General features: G+C 33.8%; 1 pseudogene; it reads right to left on the bottom strand.

Annotated features, from left to right (window-relative positions):
* Positions 1–369: 369 nt before the first annotated feature.
* Positions 370–3,669, bottom strand: LOC134277653 (E3 ubiquitin-protein ligase RING1-like; annotated as a pseudogene).
* Positions 3,670–11,351: the final 7,682 nt, after the last annotated feature.

Here is an 11,351-nt window from a genome sequence, read left to right as displayed (position 1 = left end):
TAAAGAAGGCATTACAAATAATACGCAATTAATTTTTAGCGAAATTCAATTTTATTAATGGCAGCACCCTTGCTTATAATGCCAAAATTAAATCCTCGCTAAAAATTCTACTTATACAGTATTAAAGCACATGGGCATCTTATTCACTCTGTTACACATTTAAAAAATAGAGAAAAGAGCGATTAACATGCCCCTGTAATTGAAGCAGGAGGCATCATGGAGTTGACAAAAGGTGTGGGAACAGACCTATTCAATTAAAAGAAAATCAAGGGATTTTAGCTAATCAAATTTAAGAATTGAAAAATTCTTTCAACATTAATATAAAAAATATTTATATATATATATATAACAAAACTTATCTTAATTAATTTTAAAAAAGCTTTCATGACAGGATGACAAAAAAAAAAAAATAATATACAGTGACAAAATTTAAAGCATATTATATGTATCACTAAAAAAATCTATAATTGCTAAGCCATTTATAACTAATATTTAACAAAATTCATGCAAACTAATACATTGACACCGCTGTATTCCATAAGTTCATATTTCCAACAGAGTAAGTTGCCTGTACATGACAAGAGGAAACTAAATGAATGCTTTATGGCAATATGCTCAAGAAAAGTCAACACTGATTATGAATTACATGAAATGATTTTAGAAATGCAAGTTATTTTTCTGATTTTTCAACTTTTTCTGCTTTCTTTGGTGAGTCTATTTTCTTTTGTACTGCATAAAACATTTCCAATGGCTTGTTGATTCGCCAGTATTTGTCGTTGACCTGCTCCAAGGTCATAGCACCACTGAGAGCTGTGTAGTTGCCAGGGTTACTTGCAATGTAAATTGTGTATTTACTCTCTCCACTTGATGAACTTGTTCCTGTAAAAGAGAAAAGTCAAGTTCTTCTTAATATGCAGCAACTGCTGTTTTAACGTAATAACTATTTACATGCTTGGCTAGAAAAAGACAAAAATTGTAAAATTCAAATGCTTCCAATGGAGACAAGACTTTAACCTTTATTGGCTTTAATACTTGCAACTCCTTGAACTGATTCCGATCTAAGGCTAAAGCCGTAATCATCTTCCCAAACGCTATGACAATCACCCAGTGAAATCAACTCACATATATAAACATTTATGTACATGAAATCTATCAATAAGATTATAAATTGTACTTTGAACACAGATCTAAATATAGTACTACATGGGAGACCAAAATATTTTGACTTTCAATGCTAACTGTAAGTTGTATAAATATAAATTACTGTAGAAGCACATATTTTCGTGGGGATAAAATTTTGTTGATTTGTCATAAAAAATAGTTTTGTTGGCATTTAATTTCGTTGTTTTGTATGTAATCCTATTCAATATATAGTCATATAAAATTTTGTGCGGGATTTAATTTCGTTGATAGTTGTTAACAACGAAATTTAATCCCCCTTGAATATTTGTTCTTTTACAGTAACTAAATTCAAAGCTGTTTCAATGCTTCATTATCATTTTTATAAAATTACATTTCCATACAGAGCTCATAGCCATAAAGCCACAAAGCTGTTACGTGTAATATATTTTCATAGATACAAGTTTAAGCGACCCTTCACTCTATTACCTGCATCAACTACTTTGGATTCCAATGATAGCCTTATTGCCAGGTACTTTGATAAATGGTCCACTGAAAAATAAAAATTCTCTGAATAATCCTGCATGAATATAAAATTATTGTCATCACTTGTGAAAGACGTCTAAAGAGTAATTGATTATATTTAATTTTGCAGTGAATGTACTGATTTTGTTTCAATTTCAATCACAGAAGAAAATTACCAGTTGCATTGGCTGTTGTTTTTATATAACGAATTTGAGAGTCATCAGGAGATTCATTTTCCAAAGGTAAGGGTCTGAATATTAATTCTATGTCCCCTACTGGCTGGGGTAGCTCTGGGAGGGGGGCGGGTTCCGTTGCTGCCTCTGCAAGAGAGTTCTCAGCGCTAGAGTCATCCGACAATGTCTTTGGTCTCTTTAGAGGTGTGTTTTCACTGGAAGCATTACTTGCAGTTTCCAAGCGGGACAGATCTGGCTCTGTGGCATGTTTTCTAACCCTTTGTGGTCTGCTCAAAGCTTGGACTCTCAATCCTTCTTCAATGCTAAAATAGTATGAAATAATTTAATGTGACTACACCACACAGTCATGAAATCTGTTGTTTGAACAAAAATGTAGCACAAATCTAAGTACATAGGTGTCACTAAATCTACAGAGGCCCTCATGTAAATAATATTCCACTAGTTCTGTGACCCCATAAAACTTCTGCAAATTTACATAGATTGTTCACAGCCAGTGGATGATAATTTAAGCTAGATTCATCAAGACTAAAATTTTGAACTGATGTCTCTTAAGAAGAGATATTAGTGAAAAATTTTTAGTCTCAATGTATCTTTCCGAGATTGTGTGGATAAGAGTATATTATGATATCAAGTTAAAGATCAAAGTATCATTAACTGATGATCAAAGATGGGTTACAAAGATTAATGCAGGGATTCAGAGAAAATATCCTGTAAATACTCAGTCTCAGTTTAACTACATCCTGGGCCCAATGGCCAATACAACATTTATCAGGTTGGGCACACACCCCCAAATGGTCATTTAACCCCCGTTCGGTGGTCAATCGCCCATATCGGCGTCTTTTTTACCTACCAAATGGTGGTCTTTTTTATTCAAATCTAATTTTCATTGAAATAAAGCAAAAGCGCATTTACTTAAGCATTGGGGAATTTTAATTAACATATTCATCGCACAGTTAAAACAATTTAGTCAATTTTCCATGTGGGATTTCTGTGGAACTTTGTAAAAACGAAACCCACAGCTGGCGGCCGTACTAATAAACAATACAAAAAATTATTTTGTTGTGTATACGGTAAAATATATATTTAAGCACACAGTGTATCTTTATTATCGACAGTTGGTGGGCAAGTGCTATAATATTCTAATTTTAATTTTTAACAGTGACACATTGTGGTTTAGTATGCATATCTATGTTGTATCTATATATTTATTAAATATTTTTGAATAAAAGATTTACAAAGTGACATTTGCAATTATTCCTGGTTGTATGGTATATACCACTGCTATAAAGAATAAAGCCATTGCTTACGTTAAATAAAAGCACTGTGTTGTTTGTTTTTGACCCAAGTTTGGCAATTTTTGAAGATAATTGATCGGTTGCTGGCAACACGATGATGTGCTTCATTACTCATCTCGATTTTGCTGGGATAAATCTTCAGAAATCAATTTTAGCGTCAAAGTTAGGTGGTTATAAAGACGGATATGTCTCAGAGACCTCTGTGTGCCCAACCTGACACAAGTTTTTTGCAGTTACATTTAACAGTGGGGCATTCTTTGTTGCCACTGCGAAGTGCAGTTATTATGCAGTCCTGACAAAAGCGGTGTAAACACTCCTTTGTGGTCATCGTATTTTTTAGCATATCTAGACATATTGGGCACATTAATTCACTATGTAAACTTCTGGGCGACACTGCTATTTCTGTATTGTCTGTTATTGCTTCTTGAGGTGTCCTGTGGAGTTCGTACAAACTTAATTCCCATGTTTTATTAGGTGCATTTACCACCTCGTTCGCCATTTTCCATCGATTGATTACACCGGATGTAGTTATTGAAATCAAAAACGGTAACGATACTAAATTGTCCGGAAAAGAATTTTTCGGATATTTTGTTAAGGAGGTTGGCTCCTGTCATCAAAAGTATTGAGAAATTTTTGTCAAGTATATTTTTAGAATCTACACACATTAAGCTTAATTAAAAAAAAAAATAACAAAACATGGGGACAGAGCGCTTCTGGTTATGACCTTTTTGCACTTTAACTCATAAATAAATAAGTTTTTCCTTTAATATTTTTTTATCCACATGAAGTATCGGAACAAACACAGTCTTTTTTCATCTTGAATAGTCACATTAAAATTTGTGACAACAAAAGTAGTTTCAAATATTAATTCGCTTAGTCAATTGTTTGACCTTTCTGCACTCAAAAAGTTATTACATTGTATTCTAATAAAATCATTTGAAAGTATTAATGTCATTTTTCTGAATTTAAGCAGAGTGGTTTAAGTTATCTTATATTTTCAGAAAATGAAATAAAAAGTGGGAGTCTGGGAATTTTTAGATATTAGTAAAATAATGCTAATTTCAAGCTTAAATTTGGCTTACCTTTTTCTGGGTGTATAGTTTTTGTCGTGTCCGTCCGTCCGTCTGTCTGTCTGTCTCTCTCTCTGTCTGTCTGTCTCTCTGTCTGTCTGTCTGTCTGTCTCTCTCTCTCTCTCTCTCTGTCTGTTTGTCCGCAAGAACTTTAACCTTGCCCATAACTTTTGATTTAGTGAAGCTAATATGACTTTCATATTTCACATGTGTATTCCTTGTGACAAAAACTTCGTTTACGGGGGCATAAAAAAAACTTATACATGTAATTAACATTGTCATTCCATAAAATCCTAAAACAGAATGTGATTATAACGATTATTCGTCGTTAAAAATGAACTTTAAGGGGGCCGACTGTAGTTACTGTTTCCATTGCGCAATATTTCGCGCATCATCGTAAAATGAAGCTAAATCATATTTACTGTTTATAAGCATTTTTTTCACTAAATTGACAAAAATTGGTAAAATTAAGAAATTATAGGTTGAAAAATTTAATTACAATTTCATATATCAGATTTTTAAAACGTTTTTTCAACTGATAGGTAGAATGGCGTCGTAAAATCGTGTTTTTGACGTTAATGAAAATTGTAGTTTTCACGCTATAAAACCCCAGTCGGCCCCCTTAAATTAGGACGGTCATAAAATCGTGATAGCAAAATTTCTAACACTAGAATAGGATAATTCCTTTGCAAATTTTTAAACTCAAAAATATAATAATTTCAGCTTATACATATATATATAATTTAGGATTCATCTCCGTCCATTAAATTTATGAGCCCCGCCTACTGGGACTACTTTCTTTGACTGTTTGGACTGCTCTGGAACCCCTGGCTTCTTCTCGGTGAGAAGTTGATGGCTCGTTTTAATACTAAAACGAGCCATAAACTTCTCAATAGAGAATATCTTCTCGGGACTTCAAAAAAGAATTCTCTGCGGATGTTTTTTGTCAGATTAGGTTTGGTTGGTACTATCCCTTAAGTTCCAATCATAGGCGTCGCAATGGGGGGAGGGGGCTTAGTCCCCACTTTTTTGCAAAGATAGACATAATATAGACATTGAACATTTGGGCGTAGGTTTAGCCAGCCCCCTCCACTTTCAACAGGCACGTTGGAGTTTAGGTAAAAAAAAATGGGAAAGTGTTAGTGTTTAGGGAAAAAAAATCGGTACTGAATGAAGTTCGATCTTACCCCCCACCCCCACCCCAAGAAATAGGATTTTCGTTTTTGGACAATCTACACAGCCCCACCCCTCCTTTTTTTTTTTTTGATTTTTGCTTGTCAATTTTTTTTGTAGGTTTGAATTTTTTTTCCTCTTTCACTTAGCCCCCCCCTTTCAAGTTGCTTCCGAATAACCCTAACCCTAACCCTAACCATTGCCGTGTATTTTGAACTATTTTTTATTTTATAAGTCATGGGGAATCCAATTCACTTTGATCACTGTCACGGCAGCTCAGTCGGTAAACGCTTGGTCTGTGATTGGAAGGTCGTGTGTTCGAATCATGGCCGCGATTGACCTATCAATCAATCATGTAAATAACTTTGCTATAAGCGTCAATTCATTATACACGTTCTTGCTTAAAGCGTGTTTTAAATTGTAGTTTATACAGCAAGTTAATTTTTCAAAGTCATTGTGACATTTTGTCTCAGTGTTACAAAATACGAAAGTCCCTGTAACATTGTTATATTAAATCCAAAGTGGAATCACATAGCACATTTTAAATGAATGCTTTTGACTCTCATAAACTTGAAGCGTAACAAACGATACACAATGTAGCACATAAAATGAAGTGGATATTCCGAGTCGGCTTGTTTTATTAATTCCAACAAAAATTGATGCATCCAGTAATTTAGAGAATCACTGTACATCTCGATCAGTCAAAGGTGAACATTTTCCCGTGCGGTATTTGTTGAACGTCTAAATTACCCAGGTATTTTTATGAGTGTAAGGAGTAACTAACATACGGAATTTCCATCATATCGAATTTCAGCGAGAACTGACACATCATAAATTCACAACCATCATCCATGGCGTTCAGACTTAAATGAAGGAGGTACATGTAGGAGTAGTTCAAGAAATACAGCGCACTATACTTTTCAAATCACGTGCTCCGTTTTCATTGGTCATATAAAATTGTATGATGAAATTTTGATAGATCATGAATAACTCAGTGCGCGAGAATACAGTTGAACTACGTGCTACTAACGTAAAAGTGATAGATCATGGGTAACTCAGTTCCTGGGAACAATGATACAAAAAATATAGAGTACCTTTTAACTCGTGCATCTTCAGACAAGCCCCCTCGTCTAATATCTGAAGATACACTCGTTAAAAGGTACTCTATATATTACGTTTAGGCTAATGTCCCTCTCTAGATTTTTTCACTCATATGGAGACGCCACCACTTGCTGGTGGAGAGCTGCAATTTTGTCCTTTACTCTGCACTTGCGGCCATTGAACAGTGAGGGAGCATCTGCTCTGACACGGGACCTGGGTTTATACGGTCTCATCCGAAGGACGGGCTCCATGTCCCACAGTAAAATTCGAACCCGCGACCGCGGTAAGGGTCGACTCCTTGTTTTGCCCCTCTAGAGCAGCCGCTCTAACCACGTGCACTGCGCCACGCGGGCGACGTCATATTTTCAAGTCAACTTGTCAGATATTTTTGCTGACAAGTCAAATATTTGCAGCTTGTCAGATAATTATGTTGAAATGTCAGATAAAAACATCATATGGTAAGGAACTCGGGTAGTATGTCGAAGCCACTACCTGACATCCACTTGTCATCATAATATCTGACAAGTCTACATAATTTTCTGACAAGTCGACATGTCAAAAAATTATCCCGACATGTCAGATAATGAAACTGACGTGCAGAATACCGGTATTATGTAAACTTATCAGAAAATTATGTTGATTTGTCAGATAATATATCGACTTGTCAGAAAATATATCGACTTATCAGGTCTTTATATATTGATTCGTCAAATTTAAAACATGTCCGATATCGAAGTCGACTTGTCAGAAAAGCATGATGTCAACTGTTGACCTTAACTGGACATAAGACACATTTTTTTAACTTGCGAATAAGTGACAAGCTATCAAAAAGTCTGACAAGTGGACATTATTTTCTGACAAGACAATAAAACGCTTTTCTGTTAAGTAGGGGAAAGAAATATGTCACATAGTAATCATCTGACAAGTCGACATAAATTTTTAGCAAGTGGAAAAATTATCTGACAGGTCGACATAATCATTTGATAGGTCGACATAATTAAGTACATGTATCTAGGAAAAGGTAAAAATAATCTGACGCGTCGACTTCTCAGCCAAGAATGTTGACTTGTCAAAAATTTGTCTTTAATAGCAACAAACCAAGTTCCTAGTCTCTATTGACATTATCTGACAGGTTGACATAAACATATGGAAAGCGATGGCAGAAATACTAGTATGTCACTTATAATGCCAACATAGTGCATGCATTTGTATTGAGAGATTTGTTTTACCTTACCGCCCAAAGTCATGATCATCTGTCAAAGCAACTATACAACAAATTTATCACCAACTCACCTATTTTACATCAAGTGCGTGTTCGAATTTTTTTTAGAACTGTGTCCAAATAACAAATATAAATCAAAGCATTAAAGGCCTCGGGAAAACCATACATACTTATAAAATGAAAGCGTTAGATGTAACTGCATCAAAGGATGAAACATTTCACACTTTTGTCCATTATCCTGGTTTTAGGACTTTTGTTTGCGGCTTGTGCTGAAGGACGACGTATAAGGTTTAAACGTAAATATTTTTTCAAATACTGTACAATATTCAGTTTATTGGGAGTTAATTTTTTGTCCAAAACCTATGTTCGACTTAATACTGGTAATTTATAAAGTTAATTAAGTAAACTTTAATCAAATGATATTTGATGCCCTTCTATTCGAATCGTTTTTGGTTTTTTGTATAATCAATGGGTCCTTTGAGAAGAATGATAAATATAAACAAAATGCCTTAGAAATACTATAGTACCCTGGCCTACTGCCAAGTGTAAATCAGGTTCCCATTAAAAACTGAAAATTCCGTCAAAAAACCAATCGGCAATCCTCAGCTCACTCCGCTACGCTCCATTAGTGTGCGAGGTACGAGCCAATCAAGGAGCCCTGAGTGTGATAAATCATAAATTGATGCGAAACAAAATGCAAACTTAATCTAAAACTCATCAAGTAAAGTGACATAGAAAAAAAACTATTTGTAATCGTTTACAAAAATTCGGAAACCTTTAAAATTTAAAATATATATTCTGTCAAAAATCATTGAACCGGAACAAAATGTAAATTTGATCTGTTACTCACCATGCAGAATACACTTACAAACCAAATATCAGATCAAGTATGAAAGCGTTTATAAAAGTGTGGAAAACCAAGTGACACAGCCTGACAGACAGAGGGACAGACACACTGACGGACAGCAGATGGACGCGGAGAAAACCTACAGTGCCATCCGTTTTCCAGCAGGGGACTAATAATTATTATTAGTCAAGTGAAAGTTGCATGTGATCTAATTGTGTATACGTATGTGCAATAATCCCTACGGATTTTAGTTATGCACGAGGGTCATTCCAAAAATACGTAGACAATGTCTTCCATCATCATATTATTCTTACAAAATTTTAGATCAACACATTTTTATATGAAAAAACATTTATTTTGTCAGTGTGTAAAGTTTCATTCCATTTGATTAAATATATCGATGCTCAAACACTTGATTAAATCAAATGATTTACGAACTTTTTTCAAATGTTAGATATAAATGGTGCAATTATTTTGACAATTTTAAAGCAACATGTTTTGTTGCCACGGAACTTAATCACTCTGCCTTTTCATTTCATACACGGTTTGTAGCTTCTTCCCAATTCATAAAATCGTATCCATAGCCCTTGACATCTAGTTCGCTAACAATTGTTTGAGTACCTTAAGTTAGATTTTCAGTGTTTTCAAATTCTTTATCGCGTAACTCTTGTTTGCTCCGCAAAAGTTAATCGCACATCACGTTTCATGACGCTACAAATTCTTTGAAAAGATTTTTTAACATAATTTGTTTCTTCGCAGACCGTTCATGGTCCGATTCAAAGTCTGTAACACACAAAAATAGTCGTTTTCATAAAAAACAAATGCACAGCACATTTTGTATCTATTTCCTGCTTCATCAACCATTCTCAGAGTTTGTTTTCAAGTTTCCCGAAAGCAAAACAATATTTTATCGCCACTCGCTGCTCCGTGACGTCCTTCAACGTCATCGTTTTTTGCTTTTTTTTTTCAAGAAGACTATCTGCCTTTTGAGATTGATATCTTTTAAACGAAGCAATGTATTCCATTGAATTTTTTGCATCTGAAGTAATAGAACAATACTAAATTTAAACATTTTATTTTTATTTCGTTTAAGCGACAATTATTAAATGTATGACTCTAGACATTACAAAGTTTAAAATTAGTAAATAGTTCAATTTTGACCCTGCTCCGTGACCCAGTTTTTGCTGTTTTAAATCTTTGATAATTTTGATAATTATCAAGATATTTTCCAATTCCCCCCCCCCCCCTGTTATTTGAATTTATTGTTAAAATATGTGTACTAAATTTGGTTATAATATGACGTTGAATTAAAAAAGGTATGACAAAAGTCTACGGACTTTTTGAGTGACCCTCGTATAATATACTTCTTTTTGGTAAATTTACTATCTTCTGCACAGGTTGTTCATCAATAATGTGTAAGATTTATTGTCTCTATGGCAGAGTGTATAGTAGAAATGGATGTCCGACTTGTAGTTGCAGAGAACGTAAGTTTACTAGTATCTACATTTCTTCTTGCTCTGATTATTAATATATCGATGCTCAAACTTCAACAAATAGATATTTTTTTTTTTAATTTTTGAAAATACAAATATAGTAAAAGTTGTTAAGCCCAGATGTTTTATATTCCGAAATCTCGCTTAAAATGTAAAATCAAAGTCAGTAATAACAATTGTATTTTATCTTAAGACTTTGAAAAGATTTGGTTAAATCAAATAATTTACGATGTTCTTCTACTCGAATCTGTTTTTTTTTTTTTCAAATTGAGCGCTTTGAGATGGAAGCTTAATATAAATGGTGCAATTATTTTGACCATGAATTTTATATTTTATTGTGTTCGCACCGTCTGTCTGGCTACGCATGTATGATATTTATGTCGAAGCTTGAAACTTCATCATAAATTTAAAGGAAAAAACATTAGATAGCTAATTTTTGTTTTAATCCTTTTGTATCGTAATCATGGAATAATGAAGGGAAAATCGAAACCAAACTAACACACTTTCTAAAAAAATTAAACTGAGAAGTTCATTTACTTTACTTTACTTTTGATTGTGTTTTCCATCATGCCTACAGACTGTATACTTTACTTTTGATTGTGTTTTTCATCATCCCTACAGCTAGACGGTTTACATTACTTTTGATTGTGTTTTCCATCATGCCTACAGACTGTATACTTTACTTTTGATTGTGTTTTCCATCATGCCTACTGACGGTTTACATTACTTTTGATTGTGTTTTCCATCATGCCTACAGACTGTATACTTTACTTTTGATTGTGTTTTTCATCATCCCTACAGACTGTATACTTTACTTTTGATTGTGTTTTCCAAAATGCCTACAGACTGTTTACATTACTTTTGATTGTGTTTTCCATCATCCCTACAAACTGTATACTTTACTATGATTGTATTTTCCAAAATGCCTACAGACTGTTTACTTTACTTTTGATATCTACTATCATCATTAAAGGTTGTCCACTTTACTTTTGATTGTGTTTTCCATCAATGTATACAAGAATGGATGTCCAATTTTGATTGTGTTTTCCAAAATGCCTACAGACTGTATATTACTTTACTTTTGATAATTAATGTATAATTGCTTAAACTAACTAAAAACAAGATGTGTTTGTGAAACACTGATGCCCCAGTATGGCAACATAGTAAAGGTAAAAATTTTCTTAAATGCAAATTTAATATATGGGTACAAAAGTAGGGTATTCTCAAAGGAAATACAATTGTGAAATAAGAAAGTAGGTCAAGGTTAAAGTTTTTTCATAAGTACGTAAATCTTCAAGGTCAAGGTCATTGA

Source organism: Saccostrea cucullata, unplaced genomic scaffold, assembly GCF_032062105.1.
Source record: "Saccostrea cucullata isolate Sc308-1 unplaced genomic scaffold, CSIRO_AGI_Scuc_v1 ctg1289, whole genome shotgun sequence".
Taxonomy (NCBI): Eukaryota; Metazoa; Mollusca; class Bivalvia; order Ostreida; family Ostreidae; genus Saccostrea; species Saccostrea cuccullata.
The sequence above is the reverse complement of the archived record's forward strand: the minus strand, read 5'-3'. Positions and strand labels throughout refer to the sequence as shown.